General features: G+C 38.4%; 1 protein-coding gene across 1 annotated transcript in view; it reads right to left on the reverse strand.

The window, feature by feature from the left end:
- Positions 1 to 20609, reverse strand: part of LOC139716178 (uncharacterized) — a 33236-nt gene that overhangs the window by 2089 nt on the left and 10538 nt on the right. The window lies entirely within an intron of this gene.

The following is a 20609-nucleotide window of genomic DNA, read 5'->3' on the forward strand; positions in this document are numbered from 1 at the left end:
ATTATTCCTTCATTTATTTCATCCTCTCCATGAATTGCTGATTTGTTTAAAATGACCAATGAGTAATGAAATAATGGATCAGGAAGGTGTTTAACAGAATAACAATACATATATCATGTTTTCTCTAGAGACCGCGGGGTGAAATTCAGCAAAAGCGTATCCGGGCAATTACCCCCAGAGGGCAATTACCCCTCGGCCAAATACTGGTTAGTGGTAAGGTTAGAGTTATGATTAGGGTTAGGATTAGGTTTGGTGTTAGGAGTTTGGATTAGGGTTAGGATTAGGTTCAGGATTAGGATTAGGATTAGGATTAGGGCCAGGGGAAGGGTCCGGGGTAATTGCCCAGGGGGTAATTGCCCTAGACCCCAAGATAAGGTGCACTGACGTATTCTCATAGTTGGTTATACTTCACGTCAGGAAAACTCTACCTGCTCTGTGCATGCAGGGCACTTGAGCTTGCCGTGAATGCAACGCATGTCCTGTACGAATCTACGACACATTACTGCGTCGGCCTTTGATTTACCATTCTTAACCGTAATAAATCATTTGTTGGTAACATTTCCTGTGACTATCATAAATGTTAAGATAAACCATATCTGGTAGACTTATAACAAATCAAAGCCAATTTTGGAAGAAAAGTAGATCAATTCGTCTAAAAAATACGCCGATCATGTTTCTGTTTCTTTCCAGCCGCCTGCAAATACTCGACTGTTTAATCACGAAAATTCTGCAATGACATTTATGAGATATTTCGTTACTGAGTTCTACTTTGATTTTTGCACTTTTAGTCTTCTTAGTGAATGATTTTGTTTTAATACAACGGAAAAATGCAAGAGAAAGCAAGAAAAAAAAAACCTAGAAAACCAAACTTTAACAAAGTTTATTGAAGAAAATGTTCTTTTGTTTTGATTTGTATTAATGGGCATTTAATACAAAAAAGGAAAAATATTCAAGTTCATGAAATTCTTCCATCGAGATGTTTTCATTGCAACTTACTTACGTCGATGTAGGGCAATTTGTCAATCAGCAGCAGAGAAAAAATTTATATGTTTGTGTGTTTTATCAGAACAGACGTGCAACGAAATAGAATGCGTAAGAAACAGTCATTGTTGGAAAATATATCTTTAAGGAGAAACATTTTTTAAAAGGTGCAGTCTGCTTTGCTGTGCTTCCTACTTTTGAGTATAAGCACAACGCGAGCTTAGTTCTGCCCTTTGTTTCACTTTGTAAGGTGGTTTTATAATGTGTTTCAGCTATTCGTTTTTAATAATGTATCACGTAGTATTTCATATCCCAGTCCACTTAGGAAAACGACAGTGTGGGAACGTATTCCCTATAGCTTCTCACTCTTTAAACAAACAATAACAAACATTCTGCTTGCGGTGTTCCAAGCCTGCGCCGAGCAAAGTGTGTCACGGCGGCAGGGCGCTGTGGGGGCGCTAGGCTCTCGCAGGGGGGTTAATGCTGGATTCTTTATCTCGTTACCCATTTTTCGGGCAGAGTGTCGGCGGACCTCCTTCTCCAACAGCGCGCTCGTAAGGCGGCGGAAATTCTAGACATAGTCTGTTGCCGTGGTGTTGTTGTCTGGAAAGGTGAATACCAGTAAGTGCGAGGGAGGGGCAGGGGGGGGGGGAGCTGGGAGGTGGAAGGTAGAACAAGAGTGGTGAGATAACTTGGCAGACAGTCATGTCAGTGCAGGTATAGTATCTACTTTGTTGATTCAAACTAATATATTCTCTTGACATAAGAAAATATCTAGAAAAAAAAAACGTAGGAAGATTTTCAGAATACCACCCTTTGTGAAATATAATCTTGGAAATATGTGATCGAATGCTTGCGGAAATGTTTATTAAGTGTGAAAATGCGTTAAAACACTATTATCATTAACATTCTGTCAAAAGGTACAAGTAAGCCTCCCCCCCCCCCAAAAAAAAAAAGAATTAATGAAATCACTCTGATGTGGAGAGTGTGAATGTTAAGTGAAAGAAAGTATAGGCTAGCATAGAAAGATGAAGCAATTCGTTGAATGGAACTAGCAGTACAGACTGTAAAGGGGAAAAGAGAAAGGAAAGGAAGTAAAGAAGAGCAAAGGTAAGATGTGGAGGAAAGAAGGAGAAAGAGAGGGAGAGAAAGAGAGAGTTATAAACAGCAAATGATAAACCATAGCAAACCACCACGTGCTTTATACGCCCTTGGAACCCATGTACAATCAAGTACAAAGTAAGGTCAAGTTCGATCGGTGTAAGGACTGCTTGTTATCTGTCGGTAAAGTTCAAAGTCGTTGGCCTTGGAAGATAATCTTCGTCTAATGACATAGAAGTTTGTTGACACATGAAACAAAGGTCATTGATCTTGGGACGCTCGCATATGATTGTTTCTTTGTTTATCTATTTTTTCGTTTATCCGTTTGTTCGTTTCTTTCTTGGTTGGTTGGTTGGTTGGGTGATTGGTTGGTTGGTTGGTTGGTTGGTTGGTTGGTTGGTTGGTTGGTTGATTGATTGGTTGGTTTATTGGTTGGTGCCTTTGATTAATTTGTTATCTATTTTTCGTGTGTCTAATCAGCGACAATATTAGGAGCTCTGTTACATCACAGCGCAGGAGAGTATATTTACATAGTAGCTGCGCTATACAAATTTGTCTAATGAATTAATTATTAATTGGTTGGTTGATGGATTGCTTTGCTTATTTGTTGATTGGTTGATTGATGTGTGTGTTTGCTGGTTGGTTGGTTGGTTGGTTAGTTGGTTGGTTGGTTGGTTGATTGATTGATTGATTGATTGATTGATTGATTGATTGCTTTGCTTGTTCGTTTGTTGTTTTTTGGTTGGTTGGTTGGTTGGTTGGTTGGTTGGTTGGTGTGGTTGGTTGGTTGATTGTTTCGTTTGCATGTTGGTTAGTTTGTTTGTTGGTTGTTTCATTGATTGTTTGTTTGTTTATTTGTTTGTTTGTCTGTTGGTTGGTTGGTTGGTTTGCCTTAAGACTGCGGCCCTGAGCAGCATCTATTTTGGATTGATATCAAACCTATACCTAACATTCTCAGATACCCGGGAAGGCAAACTTCAGTCATACTACGAAGTGAACAATGATACCATTGCTGTTGCTCAAGAGATTATGACTGGTGATTTGATCAGTGTGATCTGAAATAGAGATCAAAGTGTAGGTAAAAATACCAAACTACGGTAACGATGATCATGAACAGGGGCAAACGGAGGGCAGATGATTACAAATACCTTAGAATACAGAAAAGAATGAACAATGAACAGAAAACGTAGTGAAGGTAGAGAAGAGGAGATGATGATGACGATGACGATTATAATGAAGGAAAAAAGAAGAACGAGAAAGCGAAACAATAGGAAAGGGCAGATGTGATTGCAGAAAAGAGGAAGGAATTGCAAATGGATGCGTGTTGAAAGGGGTATTGGAAACAATATAGATGAGAGATACAAGGAGGAAGAGGTAAAGAATGTGAGAGGAGAGAGAGAGGGGGGAGGCGGAGGGAGGCGGAGGGAGAGAGGGAGAGAACGACCACATACCGTTGCGTGTGGTTTGCGGTTATGTGTCCAAACTTGTCGCAGCGGCAATTAGCGTTGGATTTTGACCACAGGGTATAAAACAAATTTACAGGCATTGGTCTAGAACAAGTCAAATGTTTAGTACACATGTGACGGTATTCATATCTACAGATGATAACAGGCATATTACTAACTCCACTTGAGACAACGTGGTCTCTTTCTCCTGTACTCAAGGGCCGTGGCATCCGGGGGTAAGGATGGATGGTTTATGCAGAGACTGAGCGGGGGAATAATGTTGGGACAGGGAAGATTTGAAGTGTTGGGAAACGTGTGAGACCACTGAAGTCAAAGTCATGATTAGGATTTGGTCTGGAATGTGTTTATGAGCATCTGTTACAACTCATCAAAATACGGGAGTATTATAGCTTGAGTGTCTTCCGTCTGCCCAATAGGATGGAGTTCGTAATACACTAAAACGAGGAACAAGAAACCAATGATAATGGGGGAAGAAGAACAGGAAATAAAGAGAAATGGAGAGCATGTGTGTGTGTGTGTGTGTGTGTGTGTGTGTGACTGAGAGAGAGAATGGTTACTAAAACACATCAAACACTCATTGTATTACTTCTGTAGGTTTTCGTATTACCATTTGTTACGTACTGGACTCCGGAGATTCTCGAGCCTCCCAGGTATACGAGTAATATGCCATATTACAATGTCGTAACCATTGGTACTGACAAAACAACGGAACAAATTGCGATAGTAGGCCTATATACATACATCGATAAGCGCTACCGATACATCAGACCGTCTGATATTTATACAATAATTTACCTTTTATAGGATGTAAATGTATTTCTAAATCACAGACTGTTTGGAGGATAATGTGCGAAAATAATGTATAAACAGCAATATAAAACGACTATGTTTAACATTGCTTTTCATGTGCTTGTCGGAAAAAAAAAGAATCTACAGCAATGGAGAAATAAAGCCAACCAAATGAAACAGTGAACGCGTTGTGGTTAAATTGTCGTTTATTACCAAAAACTTATAACTGTCCCCACCCCCTCTCCCACCCGCTCCCTCCGTTCATATTGCTTACAGGCTCAATTCTCAAGTCGTCACGCGTGCAATTTCCTCTCTCGGGGAAAGGAACACAAATTAGTCATTGACGATCCCGTCACCTCCCCCGTTCGCGCCCCTCCCCTGCGTGGTCTGATTAAAGGCAAAAATCGAGAGTCGCCCCCTGGTCTCTGAAAAGTCGCAGAAATTCCCCTCAACTCTCCGTTCGACTTCCTTCCGTAATTACCGATCTGTCCGTGAAATTTGGGCGTTGAACGTGTTTCGCCATTAGCAAAGAAATAATCGTGACTAAGGGCAAGGTTTCTATATTCGAACATCATCTGCATGATGCAGCTGCCTGTGAAGCGGCCGCTGACGTGAACGCTAGTAAAATATGGTGGCGTCAAAGTAATAATCATAGAAAGTCTAACACGACTGGTGGTGTCACTGCCGTACGGTTCAAATCCAGGCTTGTTGACGAAACGTGTTAAGCCAATGGCGACCTGACGTAGCATTATCAGTGACGCCATCACCAATACAATGTGATCAGTCTTGGCTTAAAGCTGTGTTTACGACAAGAGTCCGGCATCGATCAATCCGTTTAAAAAAAATATAGTAGGCATAAAGTGCATTTCTCTCTTTGATAAAGTAGGCATTATTTTCATAAAGTGCATTTCTCTATCTAATAATGCACAAATGTACAAACTAACACGTTGTTGATAATGGTAACATTTCTCTTTTAGTTTTCCATTCATCACCTCTCAACGATATAACATCATTGAAGTGAAGAGAGAGAGAGAGAAAAGAAGTTGAGCATAAATGATGCAGAATTGGCCTCTGGCCGGTGATTATTCCACTTCCTCGATAAGAAATCATCTTATTACGTCTTGCGCCCTCTATAGTTCAATGATACATTTTTTGTATGTGTCGCTCGATAAGCTTTTATCAGGCCTCGGCCCAAAGGCGGGGGATTATAATTCGTGTCGATTGACGAATAACCGTCCGACACACATAGGCTTTGATTCAGAGACTCTCAAACGGAAATTGTTGGGGAAAGACTCGAGTAGCGGCGATTAATAGCTCGAATGATAATAATGGAAAAAAAAACCGAGGGAAAAAAGAGAACCGCAGGAAAAACTGCCACAAACAACACATTGACATTTTTCCACGCGAAACCCGCATTTACCATATTGTTATGATTATCGTCCTTTCGAAAATAGAATTCTCCTGGATGTTATGATTTCAGCTCGTGGACGTTCTATCTCAACAGAACTTATGTCGAAGACTATGGAAAATGCTAAGCGTGGGTTCAGTCACCTGAGTGAACCTCGTCAAATCGTAATTGAATAATATCATTGATGACTTCTTTCCCGTGTCTGGTCAAGCATAAATCAACATAGTATATTTGGAAAGGTCAGTCAATAAAAGGTCTATTATTTTGAACATTACTTACAGCGCAGGTAAAACTGCTGAAGAAAAAAAGATTGTCTTGCACAAACTGTCCCAGTTTGTGCAAGGATGAGGCATAAATGTCCTTCCTACTGAGCAGAAAAGTTATCGCCAATTCAGGAGGACATGAAAGGTCAAGGGAGGAATCGGGCCACGCGCATGAATTGGAGGTTTTCGAGTAGAAAGTAGGTTAAAGTGCGGAGTAATGCCACGTGCACCCGCAAAGGACCATCACGTGACAGGTGGACGGTCCGCAAAATATGCTAACCGTATACTGCAGAAAGTGCTATTAGTGGCCGAGTATAGTTTCATGGTCAATCACCACATGAGGTGTGGGAGGAACACAACAATCTAATGATGGTAAAAGAAATGTTCGCTATTACTTCCCCCTTGTATTTTTTTCTATCTTTCTCTACCTCGCGGAATTAGAGACAGGAACAAATCATGTCTGAAAGGCAGAGTGCCATATATTTCATTAAATTTCAATTAAATGATTGTGAGGATGACAGAATTTTTAAAGTTCCATTTTACAGCTTCCTGCAACTTTACTATCTTTTAATGGTCTTGAGGTCAAGTTTCCAATGTCTTTTCCTCTTCTAACCGTTATTGACGAACTTCAAACATAAAAAAAATATTAAAATTTGACGACTTCTTTCGTTCCTGTATTTATCAGCATTATGTGTGTGTCTTCTTTTCATGTTTATAGACTTAGCAAATTTTTTTCAAGTGCATTCTGAGCGTGTCCATCTTGATAATTGATATATATATATATATATATATATATATATATATATATATATATTATATATATATATATATATATATATATATATAATTTATATATATTTATTTATCTATTTATTTATTTACTTACTTATTTATTTATTTCCAAAAAGCTATCATTAAGGAGAAGAGTCAAATTAGTATATCAAAATTCCTTAGATATTCTTAGCGAGATGTGGAAAAGCATGAAAGGATAATTACTTACTAACGATCGAAGCAATTTGACATCAAGATGACCCATGACTTTAATAATAACAGCTATCAGTATCATTTTTTTCTGTCATATACTTTTAGGTCATCTACGTCTTTCCGTAATAGTCTATAAGTAACCAAAAACGCCCCATTTACTCTTTTTTTTTCAATATGTGACGGTTGAAATGCAAACAATTCTCCTCACAGAACAAAGGAAGATTTAACGAATAAGCACACATATATAATACATCAAATAAGCAAATACAAATATAAGGGAATAAATATAGATATGCATATACATGTTCAAACATGTCAATAAAGAAAAACATGGCAAAAAAAAACCAGATATACACTAAATAAAGAATACGACATATACCAAATAAAAGATACAATAGTGTTCCAAACATTAATGACAGCAATTACAGTCCTCAGTGTGAGAGGAACAGAAACGTTTTAAGTTTGGATTTGAACGTCTCTGTAGATGACAGCTGCCTTAACTGAATAGGTAACTGAATCCACAATTTTGGTCCCATAGGCCTATTACGGAGAAAGCACGATCGCCCCATGCATGTTTTACTCTGGGTGTTTGGAGTAACAATGCATCTGATCAGATGATGAACCTAGAATTAGGTACTTAGGTATACAGGGGAAATATATATGTATATACATATATATATATATATATATATATATATATATATATATATATATGTTCAATATATTCATATTGTCAAGACTCCTGAAGAAGACGTAGGACGCCGAAAATTTGAGTCGAATAAACTCGTGCTTTATCGGCCAAAACATGCATTACCAGTTTGTTTCTTTATATGTATATATATATATATATATATATATATATATATAAACCAATTTTATGTAATAGTTTGGTGGAAACTTCGGGCAATATCATTTCACATCATCCATAATCATATTAGACAGAGACATGATGATCTTGATATGTTTTTCGCAATATGGCTACGAACTACACACTTTTTGTTCATTTTAGAGCTAAGCTTTGGCGAGAGAAAGAAGGAAGCAAATATAGACATGAACAAAAGTCTTTGTCTTTCCGCTTGTTCAGCGATGCAATGTTCAACGCGCGCATGGCTTACAAGGTCTTGGTCGAAGGAAATACTGAGACTGGTATCTTGTGACATTTTCAAGGCCGGGATATGAGTGATACATTCTTTGTCGAGGTTGAGAGGATTGTTTGCACAGCACTGCCCCTAAAACAATAACTATAACAACAAACTTTTCTTCGTTAACACATTTCATACTGCAGTGATACCGTCTCCTAGAAAAGAAAAACAGATACAAATACCTGACACAATAATTATATAGAGCTCTCCACCCCCAGGTTGTCAAGTTCTTAATCTTCTGTTGGAAAATGTTTATCATTATGAAGGTCACGGTTATGGGAAGGTGCGGCTTATTTGCCTTCTAACATTCAGGCCCATTGATCCAGTTCTCGCTAAACGTTTCTTCGCCGTATAATGTAATTTTCCTGTCTCCTGCCCCTTTCTGCTACTGCTGAATAGTCGGATTACAGCCGGGTAAATTGAGACTAGAATCACAAAACCACGACATAATAACAATATACTTTGTGACCTTTACATGCAAAGGGAAAGCGAAGAAGGCAGTTTACTTTTTTTTCCCGCGTCGGGACGTATTTGAAGGCAAACATGATTGTATGTTGACTCTGATATTCGCGACAGCGAAAACACTCATCGTCGCCAACATTATACGCCACGCATGCACTCTTGCGCGCTATCACGGTGGAGCTCAAATATACAGGAAGTTTATTCGTCGGTGAAATGCCGTATTTTCCCAGCCATTTACCAACGGTGCGTGACATGAATGAGATAATTTGATATAGGATACAAGGTTTTCTCTCCCCCTGTTTACCGGTGTTCCGTTTCCTTTCGCTCCCGAACGCCCGGAATCGATTAAGCAGCTGCAGCCGATCGCAACGAACAGCCATCCGCCGGTTCGTTTGCCGCGTATTTGGTGACAGAGCACGAAGAATGAGCGTCAAGGCCAGAACACATTAACTCTCACTGCAAAGTAATACTTGATTTTGCGACTGACTTTCACAATATCTAATTCTAATTGAGACTGATGTTTGAACGCTTAAAATTAAGTTTTAGTCAAAGGAAAAACAAATAAACAGTATGCTCGAATTGTAGACTGAGCTTAAGTACATAATGACAATTTGAGAAAAAAACCACTACGGAATCTATGGGATTTTCCCCGGTTTATCAAAGCGTTGAAGTATTAATCACGTTTGCGCCATGCATGTTTGACGGCTGCACAGTGAAGTGTTCCACCTTCCTCGGTTACGAAAGCTTTCTGGTATGCAAATAAGATGAGACAATGACGTCATCATGCACAATTCACAAGTCATCTTCCCTCAGTTAATACATAAAAGATACGATGATAATTCGATTTGGCAACTAACAATTTCACCATTGCTGGATCTTTGCAACTAAGGAAAAATTCAAAACGATTAGGGAAAATCAAAATGAAAAATGAAAATCCATTTCTTTCTTAGAAAGTCAAAACGGACTTGTAAATAGCAGCTTCCACTATCACTCATGTGGAGTGCATATTTGATACACATGTGTGACCGATACCAATGCCCTATGGAGAAATGTGGCAAACATTCACTCTGTTTGCGTACTATAACATAAGATCTGTCGATAGAGTAAATCCCCTTGCCCTTGAAAACATCATTAATATTGATTATTCCGACACATTTTTTTTCTAGACAATACTCAATTACATACACTCTACATCAAGTCAAGTGGAAGTCATATGACATGACGACTTTTCTAGATTATTTTTCATGATTTTTTTTTTTCACAGTGAATGTTCTTTCCTTGGTTTTATCTGAGCATATATTTGCAGTGAAGCTTCAATGTAAATATGCTTTAAATTTGGTATTTAGCAAATTTAGGGAATGATATGATAAGTTTGTGATACCCATCACGTCACGTATTGACTGATGCCTGCATTTAAAAATGACATGTAGGGCTATAAAATTATTTTTTAAGATTCCCGAACAATTCAATGCAATGAAAGGGGCCAACAACAAATACAGCAATGCATCGTAATTCTATGGTATGTGCCTGTCATTTTACTTGATTCAGTTTTATTATTCAGAGTTACAGCAGTCATTTTTTAAACTACTGTTTAGCGTGATACCTGCCGAATTTAATCCAGCTTGTGTTGAAGTGTCTCTGAAAAGTTGTTCCACTCACTCGACAGAGAACTTATTTTCAATAGAAGTCCTGACGTCTTGAACAGTAAATCGCTTATCACTAGCCCGCATTTTTGTATAGGGTAAGCTGCAGTCTTATTCAGTGCTGATGCGTGAATGAATAGCTACCTGGACAGCCAATTAGAGAGCAATCTGTCCGTACCTTTCCGGCAAATCACCGACCATAGGAAGCAGACTGTGCGACGGCAAGTTTGATTTCGTGTGTAAGCGATAAGAGCAGTGATTACGATCGCCGGGGTATAATATGTCTGCCCCTTTGAGTATCGAACCGGCGGTCGTTACTTTAGCTCTCTAACCCTCTACGGACCACTCCTGGTGTTATGGCGTACACTGGTAGTGCCTTTTGAGAATGGTAGGGTTAGCAGATGCTGACACATTGCAATGGATAAGTCAATGGGTATTAGCGACCGAAAATCAATGGCCTTGATAACAATGTGAAAAAGCCATTGCACGTACTGGCTATTAACGGAGCACTGTTTAATACCTCGCCCGGGAGGTTACGCACAACACTACGTGAGACTCACTATAGACATGATTAATCACTTCTACATTGATTTATGGGTGACTGGTAAAGATTTCAATACCACATTTTGAGCCGAACTGCATCATGATCAAGTGAAAGTCGGTGCACATATGGTTTAATTTCCATGAACAAAATTTCACGTACCTAGCGAAAGACGTTAAATCGTCTAAAGAGAGAGAGAGAGAAAAAAAAAGAAGTTACCATTTTAAACAACAATTTAGCGTATAGAAATATCTTATATTTGATGGCCAACAAAAAACGGGTCGGTAATTGGTCATAATGCAATCACTACCTGACGACATGACTAATGTGGCAAAGTAATGTAACAAAATAAAGATGAAATAAAATGATTCAGCACTTGACAATCCCCTTGGTGGATATGTTTGTCCCTCCGGACAATATTTTCCCGCAGCGCACCTGCTGTTTTCTCCGGGAAAAAAAAAATAGCCCCTTTGAGAAAGTCAATGGTGTACAACACGTATTCTATTCTCAGGCAATGCATTGTATGTACGCGTAGGATATTGAAGTCTTACCATATATATATATATATATATATATATATATATATATATATATATATGCATATAAGACAGTTGAAACAGAACTCTTACATAATTTTCTCTTCCCATGTATTACAGTTGGCATTGGCATATTGGCAATTAAAACTGCGATATAGTTTAGCTTGCATACGCAAAAATGAGCCCCGATGATACTTTCCCCTGATGATGTATTATCTACAGAAGATGTGTACATTGTAGAACAGAATGAGATCCACATTCCTCACAACACCAGCACGATCGGATTTGTATTCTAACAGTGGTACTCTCTCTCTCTCTCTCTCTCTCTCTCTGTTTTTTTTTTAGTCTGTATAACCTATATATGTGTCATTTTATTGTCAATAAACTACATCTATCATATTAATCAGTATTATCAAACACGTGCAAAGAATTTGAAGTTTTTGTAGAAAGCATATACACGCCAAAGTCGACATATTATTGAGAGTGTGTAAGGGGAAGATAGACAGACAGACAGAAAGAAAGATAGACAGACAGAAAGAAAAGACAGACGGACAGACCTAGAGGATGGGGAAAGAAAGTGTGAGAAAGCTCTATTTTGAATATGTAACAATTATTATCTGGAATATAATTGTATACAATACATGCCCTACGAATGAACTATTGTATCCCTTATACACAACACTCAGTTGATTCATCTTCATCCTATTGCTCAGACATTGTGTCATCATTATTCACTATTTGTCAAACAGGTAAAGGGGGCTTTTCAAGCCATCTAAAAAAATACTCTCTTTGGAGGTATCTTTCACAACTCTTAACCAGTTCAACTTTTGAGGATGACACGCAAATAAAGTTATACGTATAATACCATTTTCGCAGAGCGGATCATCATATTCAAACACAAACAGTAACAAACACCCCTTACCACTCTCTGACACGCACAGAAATCTGTAATAGTATCATCACTCATACGAGGATGAGTGCAAAACTTCGAGCTCGTAATCGTAAACTGTGATATAAAAACAAAAACATGCATTAAGAGAAAAACAATCAAAACACCAATAAAGAAAAACAAACTTGAATAAAGCAAAACAGAAAAGAACAACAACGAGGAGAGACAGGGAATGCTTCTGCAAACGAAAGAAATATGACCGCTGGGGAGACACACTTTTCACTCTCACGGGAGAACAAACCCATCACTTTATGTAGCGTCACTGTTGTCCTGGCCAATCACTTTCATTCATATTTTCTGGGGCCTTCCCATAGGCCGTTGCACGGAGGGGTTAGAGTTCACCAGAAGTTCAGTAAAGTAAAACCCCGTTGAAGAAGACACGCTTGGTTACAAGTGCACAGCACTCGGGGTTATAAAAATGTACAGAATGTATCAATCGATACAAAAAGGACACGATCGAATAATTGACACCAGATAGTTGAATCCTTACGGGGTTTTGGCGCTCCTGCTTTCCCTTTTTCTCCATATCTCTCTCACTCTGCGTGGAAACGAAAGTATCACAGTTTCCTCTCTTACTTTGTCCATTGTTGCTTATGTCTTCGATCCAATTTACCTAATCTTCTGAGCAAGAGTACTCCATCGTGACTTCTTATTGTATGCAGATTCTACATATCCTAGAGGAAGGTTCGTGTGAGAGATTTTTCCATCTCGAGAATACTGCTAAAAAGGAAAGAAAAAAGATGCAATCTTCTCGGGAATAGAATAAAAGCGACTGCAGAGGGAGACACGAAATCCGACAAAAAATGTTTGAAAACAGAAGAAAAATGTATCATGATGCTGCTACTCCAGCAGTGTCCAGGGTAAAGAGGGAGAAGTTAGAACAAAAGGTTTTGATAACAGTACAACACACTGAGCCCCCGTGTGTTAGCAAACGTAATTTCCTTGCGGTCGAACGTTCATAGGACACGCTAACTCTGTTCACTTGAACGCAAAACTTATAGGAAACAACAACAGCAACAACAAGAATTATGAACCACATCGTGTAGTGATGGTGATTTGACTGATCCGGAGATAATGGTTTACAGCAGATGAAACATTTTTTTTTTCCGAATTGAAATGTTCATTTTTGATTTTCCTAGCGGCCACGGAAGTGGAAAAATTAATAAATAAATGAATAAAAAGAATAATTGAGGCAAGCAACAGTGAGGTGGATGACTTCGAAGTCTCATATGATGGCCTTGGAAATGAGGATAAACTGCCTTGTCTGAGGGCACATTGACTTTTGCGCTAGTAGTATAAGAATTTATGGTTTTTGTTCTTATCTACCGAGCCGTTACAACTCTTTTAGAAAGTTGAGTGTAAAGGGAAGTGAAGTAGATGCTTTCGTAGAAAACGAGGTTAAAATAATATCATGCATTGGTGTATTAGCATCACTTCGACTTGCCTTTAAGACGAATTTCACTGCACAGTGCCTTTCGATGGACAGAACTGAACAAAATAATTTCATTGACAATTTTGCTAGTTGAAAGCGTATTATCATATCAAACAGATATGTTTCATTCTAATTCTAATTTAGTGCCTATAGATTTGAGGCCGATACAGCCAAACAACAAAGTACGTATTCAGATGTAGCAGCATATTACTTGCCAAAATGCTCTCATTCATTCTGTTATATGGTTTTTAATCAAATCAGCTGGTTCAAACGAAATGAAAAAAGACACATTGACGCCTACACGCCTTCTTTCTTCACCGCCTATAGTTCGTTCGCAATTAGAGGCGGAGTATGGATGTCATATCCGCCTCCTTATGAAATAAGGTGAATGTTTGCCACAGATAGGGTTCAACCTTTAAAGACTTCAATCTCATTACAAGGATGCCCACGTGATTATTCTTCGCCAATAACCTCACATTATCCTGTTATGGCATCGCCTTCCGGTGTCAATTGCGTAGATTGACCTCATTCCGGGACGACTAGAGCCCATCAACTCTCACATACTATGCTTTTTGCCCCAATTATTTGCTGCTGCCCAAAAGGGCAAAAACAGAAAAAAAAAGCTGAAGTCATATTGCAAGGGTGAACTGAAGTTCTTTGACCCCTTCCCCATCACGTGACCTGTATTTTCTTGAGTGACCACAGTGCAAGTTGAGCATTGTATATACTACCTCTTCGCCCTCGCTGTCTGTGACCAACATGAAGAGCTATCGAAAGTTACCGTGCAATTCCATACAACGATGGATCGACTGTAGAAATCCGACGAATATAATAAAAGAGGTTTCAGCAAAATCAGACGAGAAATTGGAACGTTATCGAATTTTGTAGTTTTACACAATGAATACCGAGAACGTGCAGAATGCGAGGTTAGACGAGTATCACTTCTGCTAATATAAATGTTATGGTTCCGAACAATATGACTGCAATGTAAAAATGTCTGAAACTCTGAAAATTTTTAACTTTCTTATTTTGGGTTCAATTATATAAGAATTATTTTGTTTGTATACAAATTTTCATCTATCCATTAAACCCAACTTAAACGAGAATGATGTTGAATTGCACCTCATTTAAAAGTACCCTATGAATGTTTATAAAGGCCTACACGGACTCAGCAAAATAATGCAGAAGGATCAGCAAATAGCTTGTTTAAGTTTGCGAACAATCTGATAGTTTTTCCAAAGATTTCTTTTTTTTTCTCGATATGTCCAACCTTCAGCACATTCCTCACGGAAACCCTAGAAAAATATATCATATCATGATATTATAATATACATGTAATATCATGATGATTTCAATAAGATAACACAAGGAAATTAACAAACGCAAACATACATGGACAAATGGACGCAAACATAATTTTCTTTTCGAGGGCATTAAAATTACTCGCGATCTAGCTCTTCGGGAGGGCATGGAAAATGAAACTTATCTCAACATTACTTAGCATCAGATCAAGGCACGCATACTTGCGGGCACACACACACACACACACACACACGCACACACACACACACACATTATCTATCTATCTATCTATCTATATATCTATCTATCTATCTATCTATCCCTCACACACACAAATAATAAAAAATGATGACTTGCATTTTTCCGTGTCGGGTTTTTTTTTTTCACATAACGTTCTCCTACTAGGAAAACCTGGATCATGTCGAGCTCCCATATAGAGAAGGCAAAAACATTGAATTCACCAAAACTGTGAGTATAAATTTCGTCAAAAATTAAACAAATGGTTCTATTTTCCTAAGACAACCAAGAAGTATTTCTCATTATTTTTCCTTTTGGGGAAACCTCACCTTTTAATATCTAGGAGAAGTTGAATAAAGAATTAAAAAAGGAAGAATAATAAGACTCACCTGCCTGACCCCTAACATAATTCTGCATCTCTTTTCTACCAAGTTATCTGTCCAATCTTCTCCTCACCGAAACTGAATTACACTATGAAGCGAACAGCGAATCGTGTAATTCTGTGTAGTATTCTCTGTTGGCGACACCTAACCTCTTACTTTCCATAAAAGCATGCGCGTTTGGATCAGACTGGCGTGTGTCTGGCGTGGCGCCGCGTTGCGTGGCGTACGTCGATCACGTGATAACTGTGTTAACTGAAGGATACGCGTGCAGAGGGCGTGAATTTCTGTGAAAAGCCTTACGATGGACTCATCTGATCGAAACCTTTGATTGAGGGTGAATAGGGAGAGTGTCCTCATAGGCGGACGTCTGCAGTGAGCATGCGCACTAGCTTCTCGTAGACTACTCTGGGAATACAATAGCAACAGCAAATGTATTGCCTCTTTTAAATACAGTATTTACGCATTTTGCCACTGCAGTTTCTCACAAATATAATTTCCTTCTCTTGATTCTAGTTAGAATATCCTTACTCGCAGGCAAGTGGTGTAAAACAGAACATGCCTCTTCCATTATATTTTATACATTCTTCTGGTCAAGTGTAGCCTTTAAAATCACTATCAAATGGCTCCAAGTTACAATTCTTGCTTTTGGGTCTTCATCCCTTGTTATCTATGTGCGAAGTCTTATTTTGTAATGTCTTAAGTCTTATGTCTTTAATATGAGTAATGTCGCTGTCATCTTGATGCACGTGTGTGCATAATGTGGAAGTTTATAAACACCAAGGAGGACCCACCCGCATCTCCTCCCCAGCCTGTCTCATTACCCTCTCTTCTCCTCCTCTTCTCTTCTTCCTCTTCCATTTCCAGTCCCATGTATTCACCTTGACGTCACGCTCTCTTCAGGGTACAGTGATTTGTGCGTGCCGGTACGGTAAGTGACGATGTAATAGGCTCTAATTCTACTAACAATCAATCATTAGGCGAACCTTTTTCAACAATCATCTCTTTATCAGGCATGCTGCAGTCTCTCACTCATACCTTCTGCCCCTCCCCCCAAACATTTCCCCTAAAGGGAGAAAGAAAAACATGATTAATTGAGAGACGGATGAAGTCAAGCTAGTGTACGCATGATGTTTATACACGGAGAGTTATCTCTGTCTATAGTGTCACCTGTTACGCTCGTCTCCTTAATCGCAAAGATGTACAGACCCGAAGCATCTTACGGACCGTGGCAAATGGATCCATTAATTCCCGTCTCGTGCCAGGAGAAGTCAAAGAAACAAGAACAACAACTGCAAAAAGAACATCATGACAGCATAAACCTCGTGCTATCCCCGAACGACAGCGTGTGCGGGAGGTCATCCTTGTTTAATAGATCACATGGTATATCATTGTGGATGAACTTGATTTACTTTTCCCTACAGGAAATGACAGATGGACTACGTGTGCTACCATGGTATATCATCCATCTGAAATGGTATAGGCCCAGCTTTCCGGCTGCACAATAATAAAACTATTTGGAAATATGTCTAGCAGACAAGACCAGCATTTTTTTTCCTCCAAAAGAGGCAGTCTGTACAGTCTCGCATTTATACTCGAAAATTCAAGCTAAAATGTTTACTTCAAAAAGAATTTTAGATGTTCTTTACAAACAAAATGGCGCCTTAATAATGCTGTTCATCATAGTCATCATCATCATCAGCAATATCACCATAATGTTTACTTGATTCATATCTACACGTTAATCTATTTAAAAGGATGCCAACCACCCAGGCTACGCATGAGATGAAGGTCCTCTGTATGTCTAATGTAGCATGTATGATTTTCTCCACAACGCGGTTACTTTCATGCATGAAAAAAAAGATGAATTGTTATTGCCTGTGATTACATACAAATTGTGCTTCAGATGATGAAACCAATCAATTAGTCATAAAAGTTTGGTATAACACTGCACAACCCTTTCTGTTGCAAGGACGTATAATGAATAGATACAAGGAAATGATAAATCAATAATTCAACAAATAAAAATGACATCATTATACGAGTATTTAGATAAGTTTATTATGTATGTATGTATGTATGTATGTATGTATGTATGTATGTATGTATGTATGTTTGTATGTATGCATGCACGTATATTAAAATCTGCTACTATCGACTATCTGTAAGTATCGTTTAAGAAGGCCCATAATCGTAATTGTACAAATGCCGTCCTGGGCAGTATCTGCATTCGAACATCTTTTTTGATCATAATGTTCTACCTGTCTTCATTTGAAGCAATTCTTCCTTTTCGTTGACTGTGCTATACTCGTGTGCACCCATACGACGAAATGTTGTCGAAGTTCCACGTTGTTCAACATGCCCAGCAAAAAGTTATGTTGTTAACCGCTGTCACTATGCAGACATTGTGTACCGAGCAGTTGTCGTTTATGACGCAACACATCTGGCAACATTTTGCCTTCGTGTCTAGAAATAATAGCTCTCCTTCCTCTGCCAGAAGATTTGACGAAATGTGGCCGATGAATAATAAATAAGTCGTAAAAATGCTGGATCGAACAAAGTCGGTCATAAAGAATATCATAAGTCCCATCCCCCCCCCCCCCTTCCTCCCGTTGACGTACTACAACAGAGATAATGAGTTACAGACTACCCCGTATTACGGCAAGGAAACGATGTCAGAGTATATGGCCCTCGCTTTCAATTCCACTATCTTCTTATCTCTCCTTCACTTTTTCTCTCGATTTCTCTTTCGTTTTTTCTGTTTTTTTATGGTTGCTTTCTTTCTATTTGCCTTTCTTTATCTTTTTCTCTTTCTCACTCTCTCTCTCTCTCTCTCTCTCACCCTTCTTCTCTTACAAGGCAAATTTCATCTTGATATTATGTTCCTTGTATGAAAACATTAAATTCAGTGCAATATTAATCAATGCAATTTCTGATAAATTCAGACACACACACACACACACACAAATGAATTTTAGAAGCTTAGAAAGTGCATGTATGACAAATTGGCAATTCTGTGTGATATTCTTCTTGAACAGCTAATCCTCCGCCTGTTTTGTATACACAATTTTATAAACATTTATCATTTTTCTGAAATATTAGGGCAGGGAGACAGAAGGTATCCGGTGAAGAAGACACGAAAATATGATATACTCTTAAAATATATCATACCAAGAACAGGCAGGAAGAGAAATTTGTCGGAGAAAAAAAAAAGAAAATTAGTGAATTTTGAACTTGTCTTCTGTGTGGCTTCATAGGGTAGAGCCATTTAACGGTGTTCAAGAATGACTTAAAGGAGAATCTATTCTTATGACAATTTAGTAGAGTGTCTTGGACGAAGAAAAAAATTAGAACGCACTTTTCGACAATTAAGTGCTGCTGAGAGATAAATTGACTTTGACCTCGGAAGTGAATAAGGGTGGAAGTATGTCCTTCCGCTAGTCCTGGACAGGGTTCATAATAGATAACGTCATCAGTATCTAAAGGTGTATAGTTCTCAAGGGATGAAGGAAGTCAACCGTGACTCGATTTTGGTTTCAGATCTCTCTGAGCAACTCTACGTCGTGTGCATGGAAAAACTTTAGACTTTTCGTGCTTTACCAGAGGTAATCTTCGAATGGCGTAACTATCAGTATTAAATCTTTAAAACTTCGGCATAATCAACGGAAAGGCAAATATTTCGTTGAAGTAAGGACGGTCCCAGAAATGTAATATCATATTATGATACCCGTTGTTAATGTTGTTGGTGTTATCATTGATGTTGTTGTTGTTGCTGCTGCTGCTGCTGTTGTTGTTGTTGTTCTTGTTGTTGTTCTTCTTCTTCTTCTTGTTGTTCTTGTTGTGCAGTTCATGGTAGTACGTGGAACAGCTCTTTGTTTTAATCGCCATATGCTCTGCATAATGAAGTTTGATATAAACTCTGATTACAATTCATTACTATTGAATAATTTTGGTTTATTGCTCTAGTACGGAATGAATCATGAGTCGTTATTTTATCGATGGGGTTTGTTCTTTTATTAAACTGTAACGTCATTAATTGATATCGAAGGAACTTAGATAAACAAAATGGAAAAAAACAATCGGCACAACACGATGGTGACCTAGTGTACAGATGTAATGCAACTTTATACGGATGAAGCTGGAAAAGATCTTGTGTTTCTGAACAGCACTTTGCAATACGTCATCATTTCATATTCAGGAAAGAACGAAAAAACCACACAATTATATGGCATCTTCGTTACTATCCGTGATAGTTTAATATCTTACCCATCCCTCCCCCCCCCCCCCCACCCATTTATCACGGGAAATAAAACTGCACAAATTACATTACACGGCACTTCACAGCAACGCATTTAAGACCATAAACTAGCTCTTCTTCTGTTTGCACAGCCCAAGGCAAGGATTTCCCCCTGGTAAATTCAGGTTCATGGATACATTCTGAAACAAATTTGGTCCTTAATCAAACCGAGACAAACATTGTGATGCTCCCACTTGAGTTTACGGCATTTTGCAGATATTTGAGGTTTCTGTCAACACTTCCAAGCTGGGGCACTTATGGGGCTATCATTTATGTCGCATGATATCATGATTACAATCCTTCCTCCATCTCTCACAAACACAATTATATGCATGTATTCACAATACACAAACACGCAAAAAAACACACACAAGCACAAACACACAAAGACCCACACACACACACCCACGCCCACACTCATTGTTTCCAATAAATCCAAATAGTTGGAGTGTATCTTCAGTGTCCTCTCCCTCTCTCTTTCTCTCTCTTTCTATGTCTCTCTATTCATCTATCTATCCATCTACCTATTAACCTATCTATCTAAATTATCTATCGCCATGTCTATCCATCTTTCTATCAACTATCTATATACCTATCTATCAATCTATATATTTGTCTATCTTTTCTATCCTATCTATCTATCTTTTTTTCCATCTATCATCTATCGATATACCTCTCTATCCAACTATTTATCCA

The sequence above is a fragment of the Diadema antillarum genome, unplaced genomic scaffold (genome assembly GCF_040938485.1).
Source record: "Diadema antillarum isolate AM-2024a unplaced genomic scaffold, OU_Dant_1.0 scf00000062, whole genome shotgun sequence".
Classification (NCBI taxonomy): Eukaryota; Metazoa; Echinodermata; class Echinoidea; order Diadematoida; family Diadematidae; genus Diadema; species Diadema antillarum.